This window comes from Hermetia illucens, chromosome 2 (genome assembly GCF_905115235.1).
Source record: "Hermetia illucens chromosome 2, iHerIll2.2.curated.20191125, whole genome shotgun sequence".
Lineage (NCBI taxonomy): Eukaryota > Metazoa > Arthropoda > Insecta > Diptera > Stratiomyidae > Hermetia > Hermetia illucens.
In genome coordinates, this window is record NC_051850.1 from 180,129,758 (window position 1) to 180,146,948 (window position 17,191).

Consider the following 17,191-nt stretch of genomic DNA (forward strand, 5'->3'; position numbering starts at 1 on the left):
TTTTAATTAAATTTGAAATTCAACTAGATTGAAGGATTTCCCCGAAAAATTGCTGAAACAATATAACAACAATTTAGTCCTGTATTATGTTAACAGAATAGTTTGTTCCTTTAAATAATTCAAATTTATACACTCTTCAGTTTCGGCCTCTATTAAGATACAGCCACATGTGTATCCAAATCATAACTTAAAAATGTTTTGTGCTTCTGAGTCGTAATACTTCTTTGCATTCCATTACTGAAGTATCTTTGAGTTTTATCCGCTTACCAGAAACCATTGTTGTGTCTGCGGCTTATCGATCGGAGTGGTATTCCATTCGTCTTTTTCCGTATGCATAATAATTTCTTCTACCGCTTTAGTTTCCCTAATTATCCTTCTTTATTTCGCAATTTCCATCCCGCCCTTCAATACAATACTTATCATAATACTTCAACTAATTAAATTTTTTTATTTTTTAAACAATCCAACAACTGGTCCCTTTCCCTTGAATTACAATTACAATTTCAATTAAACCATTTCAAATTCCACTTTTTTATAAACTTGCTCATATTGCACATTATTTGGTGCAGGTAGGCAATTGTTCGTGGCTGAGGGGAATCATGTGCTGCACACTCCAGCAATAGTGAATGTTGCTGTTGACGCTAAGCCGGTATGGACTTTTAAGTTCAAGGACAGGAACCGGGAACAAAATTAGCGGGCCGGAGGCCGGCTGATTGATTGACAGCGGATCAGCTGAACCGGAAATTTCGTCAAATTTCGATGCGTTTTAACTGGTGTTCCTTCTCCTTAAACCTCATTCAGAATAATGTCATTAATTGCATTGCCATTGGGAGTGACAGTGGATAGGTCATACATTACGGGGGGGGGGATAATTCCATTGCAGGCTATGCGCTGTAGTGGAATCGACTCTTCCAAGATGGCCGACGGGTGGGTCGCCCTAAATGCACGAGACAACGATGCTGGGACGGTGATATTCAACCAACCATCATGCCCTCAAGAGAAGAAAAGAGTTTTGAGTAAGTTTTTTAAAAATGTTCGTAGAATTTATTCATTGTGCTGTTGCAGTTACTATTCTTGGTCACTTTTAAGGTTTTTTTTCTGTAAAGCAGCGCACAATTAAATTCGGTTCAATGTTTGTCTGTCGTTCAGCCTTTTTGTTATACCCAGGTTACTAATTTTAGGTTCGGGACTCTGCGCCGATTTACGACTGATTACTGTATTTCTGGCAAATATCCCGGGACATGCTCGCCTAAAATAGCCGATAGTAGTTGTAGCCTGCCCCGCATCGCCTACCATTCCCCTTCTTACTCCTATCCTTGTCGAATACCTCATTGGCGAACTTGATGCCAAGGTCGGACCTGGCTACGATGGTCTTCCAAACCTCTTTTTGATCAAAACTGGTAAGTCCATCTCCCTTCCCCTATCTCTTATTTTCAACAAAAGCCTTGAAGAGAATCATTTTCCCAGCTTGCGGAAAGAGGCTCTCATTATCCCCATTCACAAAAGTGGCGATCGTTCGCTTGCCGAGAATTACCGTCCCATTTCCCTCCTCTCCTCCTGTTCCAAAATCCTGGAAAGATATGTCAGCGGCTGGTTGTCCGCCCACTTTGGCCAACACATAGTGAAAGAACAACACGGCTTCGTTAAACGTAGGTCCACTGCCTCCAACCTGCTTGACTTTACCAACTTTGTCGCCAAATGTCTAAGTTCACGGCAAGAAGTGCATACCATTTACACTGACTTCGCGAAAGCCTTCGACACTGTAAATCACAAGATACTTCTATCCAAACTCTCGTCCCTAAACGTTCCCATACCACTTGTTTTATGGCTTGCCTCTTACCTTTCCAACCGATCCTGCCGCGTCTCTTTTGACGGCTGTACTTCCCGCTCCTTCTCCCCCTCTTCTGGCGTCCCACAGGGGTCTATTCTGGGTCCTTTGCTATTTTTATTTTTTATTAACGACCTTCCTCCCCTCCTTACTTGTCCCTGTTTGCTCTATGCAGACGACCTTAAGCTGTTTTCCTCTATATCGTCGCCTATGGACTGTGTTTCCCTTCAGAATAACCTGGACACTCTGGTTCGTTTGTGCTCGACTAATGGTTTAGCGCTAAACGTCAGAAAGTGTCACTCTATGCGCTACTCCTTAAAATCCTCACCCACTTCTTTCTCCTACTCGCTTAACGGACATTCCTTATCCTGCTTAAATTCCACTCAAGACCTCGGAGTCACTTTCGACAATAAGCTCCGCTTTGACACCCATTGCCTCGAGGTCATCAATCGAGCAGCAAAATTGTCAGGCTTTATACTTCGCTCCTCCCCTGATTTTGACTCCATCCAACCCTCCTTAGCTCTCTTCAATTCCCTTGTGAGGAATACCCTCGAGTATTGCTCCGTGATCTGGTCACCCACTCGTAACTGTGATTGTCTTGCCCTTGAAAATGTGCAACGTAAATTCCCCCATTCTCTCTTCTTTAAGAAAAGCTTCCCTCGTGTGGATTACCCCTCCCGCCTCCGCTTTCTAAACCTTCCCTTCCTACAACAGCGTAGATCCTATCTGGATCTATGCACATTCTTTAAACTTTCCTCGGGCCTGATGGACTGCTCAGCCGCTGACGAGATCACCTGCCGTCCTGCGTCTTATAACACACGTAACGCAGATATTTTCAACGTGCCTTTCGAGGAGCTCGAAGTCTATTTTCATTCCCCGATTCCCAGGCTTTGCCGAAATTATAATGCAAAACAGCTTGGTCTTTTTAACTTCCCTACTTTAAATAGTTTTAAACGTAGTAAAATTTTTTTGCTTTCTCCTCCTCCTGAGGACAATAATTAATTGGAATTCTTTCTGTTTGTTGTCCGTTAATTAAATAAATAAAATAAATAAATAAAATGCGTATGTGGGTAAACCCGCCATTATAATTTTGACTGACTAACTTGCGAAGGCCATGATTCTAAAAAACCTAATATTGATTTGTCCCTGAATCAAATTACTCTCCTGACACTCAACAGATGGTGAAATGGTTTCTAAAGTACACTCAAATTCGCAGATAATAGACAATTGTAGGAAGACACAATCACATAATTTAAGGGTTGTAGATGCGATCAATATCTGATGTTGATTCAAAGGAGTTATTCCGAAGGGTGAAGAGCGACCAACTTGCGTGTTGCACGTACGCAAGTGCGAATCGAGTTGGTCACGACATCGAAAAACAATTTTTGACAGCGAAACTTGTTTTTCCAAGACCGTTCAAACTAATTAATTTTTAATTAAAAATAAAAATAAAAAAAAAATATTCGATCTTCGGAGTGAAGTATTTTGCGACTACTGGTTGGATAGTATTCACATCCCCTGTTCGTCCATGAAGAAAAACAAGATCCCATTAATTGTGTCACCGAGAGCAGTTCATTTCTAGTGACCGGAGCCGCTCAACAGGATTATCGTGGCGGTGGTGAACGCGAAAACTGAAAATATCACCTATTCGCACTGTAAGAAGACTCCGCGGCCCTGGTTGCAATTCTCACTAGCCGCAGCCAACCCGTCAATTACCACGTATCCAGGTGCATTTGGAGAACCGTCATCCCAGGGAATCCAAGGAGTGTGACCACCTATCAACATTCACAGCTACAATCTCAGAACAAATTCACATTTAACTTCACACATAATAAACGCCTCTGAAACAGTTGACAATGAAAACGGAGGCGCAACAAACGACATCTTTTGATGGCCGTTATCAGCAATTATATCCAGATGCCTAGTAACAGCAAATCCACAGCATCATTCACGGTCACAGGCAGCACTCTTTCGATCATTTTCGAAGTGGTAGCCGACCCTAAGTAGAAAATACAGCAACATAACTACCGCAAGGAGTCTATAGCAGCCAACTAAACATGATGTCCAGCACCACATCAACACTACTAGCCAACCATTTTTCTCTAAGGCAGGGAATTATCCCCGCAGTTGCGCGCAAAGAGTTCGAAGAACTTTTTAAGCCGGGTATTTGCTGACCTTCAGACAGTTGTTGGTCTTCGGCACTTTACATAGTCCCTAAACCCAATGGCGAATGGAGACCTTGTGGCAACTACAGAGGCCTAAATGTTGAGACCATTTCAGGCCGCTATCCCATATCACTCATCCACGACATTGCGTACAACCTCGCTGAGTGCCGTATTTCCTCAACATTGAAATTGGTCAACATATACCATCAAATTCCTGTAGCTCCCGAAAAATGCAATATGCACACTTTTCGGACTCTTCGAGTACAATATTGACTGTGCAACTTGTCGCAAACCTTTCAAAGATTCAACCACACTATGCTGTGAAACCTCAATTTCTGTTTCGTATATTTAGATGATGATGCTTAGATTGATTACCCCTTAAGGTATCGAACCGGACCCAGTCAAGATGCAAGCGATTTCGAGCTTCCCGCTTCCTAAAACCGTTAAGGATTTCAGAAGGTTCTTGGACATGTTAAGCTTCTATCATCGTTTCTCGCTTAAGGCCGCCCATCATCAACCAATCCTTAACGTCTTCTTGTCCGGGCCGAAAACCAAAGACTCCCGCCTGATTGCCTGAGGGACTGTCCAGGCATTTGAGATCACCAAGCAATGGCTGGTGGATGCTGCACTTCTGGCACTCCCCCAGCAAGATACACCCCTAGCCGTATTCGTTGATGCAGCAAGATGCACCCTTGGGTTGTCACGAATTACGTTGCCAGACCTGCAACATAGTTGTGTGAACTTTGACACGTTTCGAATCAGCTGAAACAGCTATCACCCCTGGATAGGGTTTTGCGATGATCGGGAAACCCCATCCGCGTAAAAACTACTCCATGTCAAGAAACCTGGAACATTTGCCTCGGATTGGACAGAGAAACGACGACGTCCAAGCAAATGTTTAATGGACTATTCTTTCGGATCCTGGAATGTACACTCCCTGAACAAACCAGGGGCTGTCAAGGCCCTCCTTCATCAGGTCGACATTTACAAATTGAACGTGATTGCAGTCCAGGAAACAAATTGGATTGGTAGTGAAATAAGCGATGTGAATTCGCAGATAATTTTTACAAGTGGCGAACCATCGGGTCACAAAGGGTTTAGAGTTGCACTTATAGTGAGCGAACAGCTCAAGCCGCACACCATCGACTCCAAGTCTGTCAACGAAAGGTTGTGTGCAATTTACATTAAGACTCGTTTTTTAACCTCTGGCTCACCAACGTACACGCCTCACGTCAGTGCAGTGAAGGATGAATTTTATGTACGCCTGGAGATACTGTTTGACCCACTCCCGACAAACGAAGTCAAAATGTTGTTGGGGGATTTTAATGCGAAAGTCGGAAAGAAAAGCTGGCATTGTGGACCCACTGGAGGATACTGCCTCCATGAGGAATGCAATCATAACGGCGAACGATTAATTGACTTCGCCAGCAGTAGGAATCTTATCGTAAGCTCTACAGGCTTCCCACACCGGCGCATTTACAAACAAACCTGGAAATCACCAAACGAACTTAAAGGCATCATCAAGGAAGTTACAGAGAAGGTCGTGGGATACGTAAGAAATAGAAATATTTGCCGGGAAGTTGCTGAACATCAATGACACCCTTGCTAATAGAAACAACAGACAAGCATATAGAATAGTGAATACAATTTACGGTTATCAACCCAGGACTAGCCTGTGCAAAGACAAAGATGGAAACATTATCAGCGATGCCAACAGCATCAGCAAATTCTGCGCGTCCTATTTTTAAGAGGTTCTGAATCCGATACCTGGCACCTCCCCTTACAATAGCCCAGACCGACGGCGGTATTGGTGATCCTCTGACAGCAGAGGTAGATGATTTCGCCGTGCGGTCACTGAAATCAAATAAAGCGCCGAACGCGGACGGTATTCAAGATGAGCTACTAAATACGATGCACCAACTACTGCTAAGCTAGTACAACTGACGAAGATGACTATGACCAACTCCACCTCACAGGCCAGAGCCCAGAACAGGTTGACTGATCCTTTTGAAACACGTATTAGCAGGTAGTAAGTAGTAAGCAAGGGGACAAATTGGCGCTACCCGGGCAATGGATACTAACGCCAGAGGGACGCTACTCATTAAGTTGACACAATTGTTAGCGTGCCCAGATGCCATCGACATCATGTCTTGAAAACTGATCGACACAGAGGAACTTCTGCATAATATTGGCACTGCTGCGAAAGAAGTTGAACTACGCGTTAATGAGGACAAAACGAAAATAATGATGCATGACTTGTTAGCGACGGATACAGTTAGCGAATAAGAGTTTCTTCATGGACCTTCCCAGAATGAAATTAAAGCATGTGCACCGAAACAAGAAGTTCTGCATATACCAAACCATCATTCGACTAGTGCTATGATATGGGTGCGAAACCTGGACCCTAAAAAAACCTCCGAAAATTGTCTAAAAATATTCGAGAGGAAAGTCCTTCCGCGAATTTTTAGAGCAGTTTGCGACCGTGATGGATGGCGCATCCGGTACAACCATGAGTTGTATGAACTGTTTGGTTTCGAAGATTGAAGGACACGGTCAAGTGATCGAGATAATTGGGGGACTACGATCCAGGCGACCAGGGCCCAACGTCGGGATGACCCTGTCAGCTACATCGGCTGCAGTTTGTAGTCGCTGGCCATCAATCGGCAATCGTCAACCGATTAGGTTGATAAGTAGATGGTAGGCATCTTACCCAGAGACTACGCATTACCGGCTCTAGAACTGTGATACTGCCGAGATTCTACAGGTGGCAGATGAACTGGGAAGGTTTCTCGTCAATGTTTTCCATGCCCGCTTTATTAATTGGGCGCGTAAGCGGTTGTGTGAGCTATCTGTCACCGACTCAGTAATGATGTCGCAGACTCCGGTGACATACAGCGGCAGCAGTACTGCGATGATTTGTGAACACTGTAGTGGATCTGTTATTATATGTTATATCTTACAAAGCTGGCCTCAACTATTTTAAACCAAATTTCAGGGTCGTGGGAATTGAAGTCAGGAAATTTCGGTGCACAGTCTAGCGTGGCCGCAGTCATACTCAACGTTCAAAGGAGAATTTTGAACTCGAGGTTACCACTTTGGGAATTACCAAGAAAAGTGAATGGGTATCAACAGAAATTTAATGGAAGCCTTTGTTGATAAATAAAGTGTCTTTACTTGAAGGCGACTTCGGTCTTGCTTCCTATTGCGGTGCTCACATTGTGACACCTTTGAGTAGACCGACTCTTCCACCGAGTGACTGCGGCTCGTTTTTGACAAAGGCGACAGTTTATAATTCTTTTTCTGTTGCTATAGTCTTAAGGAGCGTGCCTAATGGGACCGAAAAAATGCGACCTGACAGCTTTGCTAGCGCCCACTGGAAAGGACACTACAGATTGGCTAACGCCCACTGGGATCGACACAATACGACACAACAGCAAATTGCCTAGTGTATTTGCAAGGCAAACATATTTAAAGCACTATTTTTAACCTATGTTTGGCATAGGAAAATGTCTGCGGCTGCCTTAGTGGACAGACCGACAAATGGCTGTGTATATTTCAGATATCAGACAGACAAATGTCTGCGTCAGACAAATGTCTGTTTCAGGCAAAATGTTTTTTTTTCATGAGTGGCTAGTGGGCGTTAGCTAATCTGTTGTGTTGTGTTGTTTCCAGTGGGCGTTAGGAAAACTTTCTTTTCGTTTCCTGTCAGTCTCAATGGGAGAACTTGGCGTTTACTCTCTTGTCCGCTGCTTTGCATTGTCCAGAAGTTACCAGCGTTTAGGTTTAACCAGGATTTGGTATCAGCACTGCAGGTTTTGGTTCAGCATGCATTATCCAGGTATTTCTTGAGGATTGAAGTATCGAGGATGAAAATTCCTCATCTAGCTTGAAACAATTGGCGTTTTATCAGACCACATTGGTATTAGCATTACCCAATTTTGTCTTTCATTGTTTATAATTCAACCAAACTGTAAACAACATTGTTTATTTCCCACTGAATATGTGGAAAACCTGATTATCGAGAAGCTTCTTGTCTACGTTCAAAAGCGCTGACAAGTTTGATATGGGACACCAAAAAACACTTAGGAACTTTGAAACAACTTGAGAATGTCAAACTAGAAACCCAGTCAATGGCATGAAGTGTTCACTAAATTTCTTAGGAGATACACGGATAACACACGGACTCTGTTCATTTATTGGTCTTCCTGCTTGGAAAGGATCTTTTATTATGGAGGTGCAAAGGCAAAGGCTTGAAAGGAAAAGTACTTCCAAACATTCACTTTGTAATTATTACTTTTTATAGTAAATCTAGATCAATTACCAGAATGAACTTCATCTGGTCCCATAAAAATGTATCTTTATTTATAAAAGTATACAATGTTGACACAATTCTCATGAATGCAATTATTTCTGCCTTTCTCTGAACATAATATTTATGTACATTCCAAGGCAAGTCAATATCCCCAAGTCACAATTAACATGGAAACGACCTTAAGGATTCGACCTACTGCCTGCACTAAATGCGAGCATCTCGATGAAACCTTGTTTTGCGTATTCTTTTACATTGAGGACGCGCCATTTCATTTAAAATTGATGCAGAAAAGCTAAAGTGATTACTTAACCCTAAGCTATCATTTTGTCCACATAATACCTCATATTATGAGTCGATATGGTAATCAAGTGGATTTCGGCCCTGGATCCATTCTCCTTCTTTCATGTAGTCGATAGTCGGCCTCATATCTCAGTCTAACCGGTTACATACTTCGTCGAGACAAAACTTATACAAACCTCCATTAATTGATTATTAATTAATAACATTTAACTGTGTTGACATAAACAGTGGGTTTTGGAATCGAAGCCTACAGGGTGTATGATAGGTGGTCACTTTTAGTAACAATTTGAGCGAGAGAGCTATGTTGAAAGATAAAAGATACATTTTGTATTATATGATAGAAATGGAGCCGAATAGATACTATGGGTTCCGCGACACTATCGGTGCTTATCTACCTAAAATTACATAATTTGGCGAGTGTTTTATTAACTTTTTCTTTCTGCAACATAACATTGGGTACACGTAATAGGTAAAAAAGTCGATATTATGTCCATGAAAAGATAAACCATTTCCCTAAACTAATCTTATTCACAAAAATCTATTCCGTCAACACAATCCCAACTAGGCTTTCGCCACTAAAGCCATATTCACTTTGCACGTCATAAATCTCAAAAAATCATTAATCCTCGACTAATCGAATAACATAAAAGTAATCAACGATAATTTACCGCGACTGTCTGAGATATAAGTGCCGTCGTGCCGCCAAATAATGTAGGCGTCTTATATGCCTCTGAATAGTGACATTGATAATGAAAAGCGGCTTTGATCGACTGACCACTTTTCCCTACATGGAAACGTGTGTCTTCTAAAAGAGTCGCCGTCATAAGTGACCAACTAAATTCAAGACATTTCTTTTCATTTCGTCTGATGTATTCGGAAGCATACCTGTCCGTTGACGTATCTACACATAACACCATATTCCAATGCGAATGCAGACGACCTGAAATTCGTCGAGAAAGTACTTGAGCATATTTGAATTTCGCGCTCGAATGCAAAGTGGGAATGGTTTTTATATGCAAATTATTTGAAGAAGAGGTGCGTGAAGTTAAAGATGGTCGGTAGTTTCCCTAAAAGAAAATGTAGTTCTCTTCAGCGGTCGCCCAATGGTCTTGGATATCTAATCTTGCATCAATCGAGATAGATTTACTCTTTTAGTTGTTTTTTTATTATGCTTTTGCGTGAAACCTTCATTTGGCCGAGTTGAATCGATTCGTCGCATCTTGGGTCACCAGCACGCAATAGTACAACCATCTCCGTAAATTGCATTTTCGGCCAAGCCAGTAACCATTTTGTTAGTATACATGGTAGATCTGGCTTTACGGAGACCCCCTCCAACATTTTCCCCATAGTGTCTAGAATCTATATGGGTCTATCGGAGGGCGGTTCCCCTGGAGGTTTGCCAGCCTTAGGCAGCAGCACCAGCTTCTGCCGCTTCTATGGTGCAGGAAAGATACCCTTGAACATGTGCGCTTCGAACAGCTCCGCGAACATACCCTGCCTACATTTGACGACCTTATTCGGTATGCCGACTTGACCCGAGGTTGTGCTGTCGCCTCTTCGACTGCAGATCTCCAGCAACTCGCCCCTGATGGCTGGTGGACTGGTCACATTCAGGGAACGCTGGAAGGTGTCAATACCCCCCTCTTCCTGGGGGAATAACCCCTGAATTATTTTCAACAAGAGCATAGCGCATGTGATCTGCGCAAATGATCGGCCTCTGTATCATCCTGTCACGATTTTATAAGCGCTACCCTACGGATTTATGACCGCTTCCGAACAGAACTCCTTAAAACATTCCCTCTTACTCTGCTGAATGTCAAGGTTCAGATTCGTACGGGCTTCTCTATGGGCATGCTCCTTTCGCCTTTATCGATCCTACTTATTGCCTTCTGAGCCATTCGTCTGGCTCGGTGGTAAAGCGATCTGGCTTACAAGTTCACTATTCTACCAATAATTGGGTCTTTTTGTGGGGAATGAGCACCTCCTAGGCATCGACGCGTAATATACTTTTGAGATGCTTTGTGTGGCATGGAGAGCTCTATCTGTGGAGATGCCTGGTTTGCAAGGCAGGGCTAACCACACCGCCATGAATGTTTGTTCATCCTTTGCTTCTACTACTTTAGGCTTCCGGGGTGCGGGTCCCCTGTGCTGTGGCTTCCTCCTTAGTTCAAAGGTGATTACCTGGTGGTCGCTGTACGTGAAGTCCTTACTAACTTGCCAGGGCTGACAAAAGTCAAATCTACAATTGAACGAGCTGTTCCTTTCGGATAAGTGTTTACATCGCCTTCGTTGGCCAGAACTGCATCCCACTGAGCGAATGCTTCTAACAAGCACCGCCCCCTTGCGTCAGTCTCTTTGCTGCCCCACTCGACGGCCCACGCTTTAGTCACCGGCTCTCACTTTTGGATCTCGTTCCCTTGCGTCGTGAACGAGATCCTTTAATAGGCCTTCAAACTCAGTCATACAAAATGCATTTGGGGTCCTTATTGCACTTCTTCGTAATATGCAATATTCCCCATACCTTCGATATCGATTGGGCCGCTAGTGCATCCCTTCGGGAAGTGTCCAAACGTTGGGCATTTGAAGCACCCCATCCAATCCGAACCTTCCCCACGACCAGCAACTTCTGCGCTGCCTCCACTGCCAGTCGTATTGTAGCCGTTTGAGTATCGCCATAAACTTTTCTTAAAGTCACGATAGATTCTTCACTGAATTCCTCCAAGTTGAATTGTTGCTTGAATACAGTACAGATCTCTTCTCTGGATGTTATCTCATCGAGATCCTTGTACAGCATATATAGATTTCATGTTTTTGGGAACGAACCGCAACATTCTCCCCAAGCGAGTATATAACTTGGTTACGAAATCCGTCAGTTTTTCACATGCAGAATTTTTTTCAGCTCAAGCATGAGATCCCCATTCTGGATCCTCCGGATTTCGCAGACTTGTCTACCTAGGTCTTTTAGGTCGGTGTCAGATTTCACTTTTTCAGTATCTCCGCATACGATACCTTTCCTTTGCTGGAGATTGCAACTGCCTCCGGGCGAATTCGCACCTTTGGTTTCTTGTGCCTTTTTTGCTTATGACTTTAGTGCAACCACCCTTTTTATTTTCCTTCGGTTTCGCTTCGCTAGCCGGCATTCCCACTTTGGGCACATGTTTTCTTCCCTTCTGAACTTTTCGTTCCGGTTGTTGGACTGGTCAAGACGCCTTTTTTCCTTTTTGATACTTGTTGATTTCCGAAAGCTCCCCCTTCTTTGCCTCGCATTCTCTTACTTAATCGAAGGTCGATGACCTTGTGCCTTGGTGTTACTTGGGTCGCCTGTGACACGGAAGTTCGGCTTTTCGTTCAGTTTTCTTTCTTCTTCCTGCGACCTATAGCATTCTGATGGTTCTCACCATGTTCTTAATGGCTTGGTGCACGTTGTGCTTGTCCTTGATGAATTCGGACAGCGCAACTATTTCTGCCCCAAGTTGGAAGCTGGTAGTTCCTTTAGGTCAGGGCTTTGTTCTTGGTCAGTCTTAACCAGATTACTCTTTGACCTATTCCAATTGCTAAGCTCCCATTAGCTTCCTTTCTGCGGTCTTTGGTATTGGAAGAGGTCGTGCAATTGAAGAGATTCTTCTGAATAGGTCTATTTGCTGCTGCTAAAGTATCTCTTGATCACATCTGATGGGTGTTGAAATTGCCTTTTTTGGCCAGCTATCTCCTTTCTTCTTTGCCTTTGTAATTGCTGTTCTTGACAGAGTTCTCCTTTCTTTGAATACCTCCTTCTCCAAATCTTAAACACTTGCAGCATTATATGCCAAATAGTCCACCGCCGAAGCACTGCGGTCGAGGGATATCGACGACTGAGTGCCCGCTTGTTCACCGCCGTTATTGGGCTTTCGAGCCCCTGCACCGTAACTTTACTCCTTCTCCATTCGTCCATGTTGGTTTTATTTTCTGGGTATCCTTCCCATAGTAATGTTGGTCCACGCGCCAGAGATATGCAAACACTAGCTCATGCACAGTCAGAAAAGAAAAGTGCATGAGCGCATATTTACACATAAACAGGTATGCCCCTATCTGCCACCTGATATCGCGCTTGATGGGAGATTTGGCAACTCCTCCAGTTATTGAAGGGCAAATTTATCCATTTCACATGAATTTGCCGCACTCTAAGACGAGTATGAAATCATCATATAAAATGAGCTCATATGAACGGCGGAGTTGGAATTTGGAGACACATCAAGGAATATTTATAACTTTTTGGTATGTATGAAAATGGGAAAACGTGCTTAGGAAATTTCTCACACAAGATGAACACAAAGCCTTTATACCCGAAGCGTCCAGCTCCGGTATTCCAACTTGTTTTCATAAATTTTTGGAGGTCACTGATTTTTGCATTTTATTATTCTTAATGGATGCGGTCTACTTGTAGACCTTCCTTGGGAGCGATTTGTCACATAGGCCATCGAGCTTTACCTATTACCAAAGTAGTGGACTCTAAGTCAGTTATATTAACTTTTATCGGCGCCCAGGTTCCCAAAAATGACAATCCTCTCCACTTAGTCGTCGGTTGGTGAGGTCTCTACATCTGATCACCCACTACCATTCGAAAGCTCCAATGACGGACTCCCAATATTGCATTAAAGAGAATGAGTGACTTAAGACAAGGACGACGGCCAATTTTTAAAGTTACAAACAATAGCTTGCAGGCACGCAGCAAAGAATCTTAACGGAGACGTGGTGCAGATAAAGTATCAATGAACCCAATATTTTGATGCCTCTATACCCCAACTGCTGCGCTAAAACGCTCAGAAATGAAAAAGTGCTGAGTGTGGATGAAATACCTGCGGAGCTAGGAAATATGGATGGCGGTCAAGCTTCATATACCTTATATAAGGACCATGGATTGTTGTTGGGATAGTAAGAGGTTTAAACTTCCGTCACGTTGACTTGTTGTATGCCAATGGATTGCATGGGGTCAAAAGACATCCAGTCTAATTTGGTTAATGACCAAACTGTTAGTTGCGAATCCCATCCCACCTTAGTAAATGAGCCATGTAGTCCATCTGCCTCTGGACTCATTTGACCACGAGAATTGCCACTCATCTAGTGTATTGCCGTTCTTCACGAGCAACCAACTACCTTGGCTCTTCCCCCTTGTGCTTGTATGACTTCACGCTCTTTTCCAAGAAGGACAATGGAGATCACTTCCGCGTTCACCATCACGGCTGATTCGAAGACAGTGCAGTACGCAGACGCTACCCACAAAGTTTCCTATCTCTGCACCTGGACGAGACGCTCACGATATATCTCCTTACCAAGAGCGCCAGCCCACACCTTTGCGCTTTAGGGCAGAATAGATTGCGCTGGAGTCATCAGATGTCTCCTGCTAGGCATAGTCGGTCCCCAATATTTGCCATTAGCGGACTTGTCCGCTGCTACTTTAGTTTGCCCGAAAAAGCTCATTTTTGAGTCAAGAGTCAGTCTAGGGTAATTTACCGTTGGTCATTTGAATTCTTTTTTCGCTAGAAACACTACTTCGATTTTTCTCAGTTGAAGGTTGAAACTGTGAATGGTCACCCGTCGCATCAACATGCCAAGTCTGCTTTTCGCCTGCCCGACAGTCCGTCCAGGCGCGACTCTTCTGCCATGCCGAGTTCAACCAGGCTATCATAGGAAGCGTTTCAGAGGTCCGGCCCTAGGATGGACCCCTGTGCTATCCCCCACGTGATTTTCATTATCCTTAGACCCTCTACCGTCTGATAGAAACCGCTTCCTGCGTTCTCAGAAAATTCCTATATATCCGTTAAAGATCGCTTGGCACGTGGAAAGTATTGTTTAGGGCGCCTAGAGTCTCATTCCATCTTACGGAACTAAAGGTATTTCTCGTCGAGCTCGGCGGCTCTGTGCCTCCACTAGATGAACGGCAGCCACGACCTGCATGGCAGCATCAACTGTGGATCTTCCTTCTCTAAACCGAAACTGCCGTGAGAATAAATCTCCGGCAGCACGTATCGCATCAGCCAGCTTACTTGAAGCAGATAAAATGATCGGTATGCAACTCACGGTGACCTTTCCCTCTGCTGATTAGCGCAACTCTCGCCACCTTGCAACGAAAAGGGAAAATGCCTTCTTCCAGGAAAGGGTTGAATGCGCCGAGCGGTAGGTCTAACCGATTTTGGGCAGTCATCGGCACTCTCCCCGTTGGTGTCATTATTACGTATATGGTGCGCAGGGAATAGCGCCCGTACAGTTTGGTCTATCTGCGCGGCCTTAAGCAAACAGGGTTTCCGCAGAGCCGCGATTTTTCGGGTTACCAGGTTGTAACCGATTCCCCGTGGGTCCCCATTCACCCCATCGATCAGGTCCTGTCCGAAGCGAGCTTTGCTCCTGTTTATTGGACCACGGAGTCTCCTTTTGGCTTATCTGTACTCTGTGACTATAGTACATGACGTTTGTGATGGCGACACCAAAACGGCCGAACTAACCATAAAAAGCCAACAAAGAGATACGGAGATTCTATGGTGCTTTGCATATTTCCCCTATAACGTATCAAATAGAACTGAACTCCCGGGTTACGATCATGGGAGTTGAATCAAATATATTGCCATATTGAGCAAGCGACCCAAATGATACCAACTATCATGGGAGAAGCTTTCGAAGAGAGCTTCTAGTCAAAATGTCTAACATGATGGAGGAACTCAGATTTGTGAAAAGGGGAAAAGGGGAGCGACAAGGATGCTCCTCAAGACCAGACTAGACCAAAGAGGCTCAGAAAACTCCAGCACAAGATTGGCTGAACGATCATCATGGAGGCACCTTTGCGAAGAGACTAACTCTCTTAAGGTAACTTCAAAACTAAGCAGCCAAAGAAAATAACCGTAAGTTTGGTTATCTACGTTAACAGAGACGGAGGTACACAGAAAGTGATGAAACGGCAAACCACTTGCCCGAAGTGCATTCAAAATTTCATGCCTGGGCCGAAAGGTGCATTCAATCCTCAAGTGAGAGGCTGGAATGTGGTATGCAAAATAGTAACTCTAGAGCAAGTAAAGTAGTAAATAGTCGGAATATATCCCGTGCGTGACTAGCCCTTGCTTATTTCCCAATTAACTGCCGTGATGTGAAGGTGATATTTATTCCCAAACCAGGGAAACCCCCCTACATAGACAAAAAATGCTTACGACCGATCAACCTAACGTCTTTTCTCCTAAAAGGACTGGAAGGACTAGAAAATCGGCGGATTCATAAGCGGTTCATACATCCTTCTTCTCCGTTTGCATGTACGGAAACCCCCCTTGAGTTCCGCATAGAATAATGCAACTCACTGGATATGTGAGCGTTTACAGTTGCCGCTCTCCTACCAAATTTCATGTCAATCAGGTACAACCGTTTCGGAGAACAGCGCATGTGACAGACCGGCAGATAAGCCGATTTCAATAAAGTTTTGTTTTACCCAAAACGCCAATAGCATTGACCCGAGATATTTAAATCGTTTCGTGGGGATCGGTCTTCAAAAATTCAGTATTATTTAAATTTAGTCTGGGACCGTGTTGCATGAGGCGATCATTCCTTTTTTGGACAAGTTGTTCCAGATCATTTTTACAATGAGACGCCAGGAAAATGTCTTCTGCACAAAGCACTGAATAGGTCACTAGCCGTTGGGTGCCTCCTGTGACAGTGCCCATAACAAGAATAAAGAGGAGTGGTGATTGGGCGTTTTGTGGAGCCTGTCTTTAACCTATTCTACATTCTTCCATGATATCAGAGGTATCAATGCGCCGTGCCCGAAGGGCTCCTGCGACATCCTGGGCCTTTCCTGTCAGGGTAACAATATTTAGCGTGCAGACACGTATTTACGTCCTGACGCCATCCATCCGTCAAGAACCCGTGCTCATTTCTTGTTAGGATCGGCGCCGTCCTACCGTGTGGGTACTAGTATTTTTCCGTTTTTAAAGACATTAGATGTATTTGCTTGGTCGGCCTGCCGCGGAAGAGATACCAGGAAGAACTGAGCGTAGTGGAATAATTCTAACTATAATTTATTTATCTATTTCTTTGATCTCAGCACTTTATGGTATTTTTGCTTTACTGACGATAGTGCGAAGTACGTTGCTTCAAACCCTCCTCGTTTACCCGGGCTTGGAGCCAGCATGCTATGTAAATAACATGGCGGAGTTGTAACCGTTTGACTGCGTTGGTGACATTTCCGTGGAATCGGTTAAGGACTCTACCGAATTCGACCAGATTCTTCTTGGTCGTCCTGACTTTGCCAGCGAACATCCTACACAATAATAACCTTCTACGTTCACGAAGTAATCGCTTTCCGACTACCGATTCTTGAAAAGAACTTATTCCTCTATTTTATCGCTCTTAACCCCTATAGTTTTGGGTTTTGAATTAGGACAGTGTCTTCTCTGGACCACCTGCATTTGAGATGACTAGTTCTCCTTTGTAAGTGAAAGATTTGGCTTTCAAGATATTTTCCCATTTATTGGCTAAAAGTATTTGGTAATATATACAAATACGTATTTAGGGGACCAACTGTCCCCTTCTTCAGTGTTTTATCTTCAGAAAATTCTGAAAAAAATATAA

At 43.7% G+C, this 17,191-nt stretch overlaps 1 protein-coding gene across 3 annotated transcripts in view; it reads left to right on the forward strand.

The window, feature by feature from the left end:
* Positions 1 to 17,191, forward strand: part of LOC119649385 (bestrophin-2) — a 121,887-nt gene that overhangs the window by 25,693 nt on the left and 79,003 nt on the right. The window lies entirely within an intron of this gene.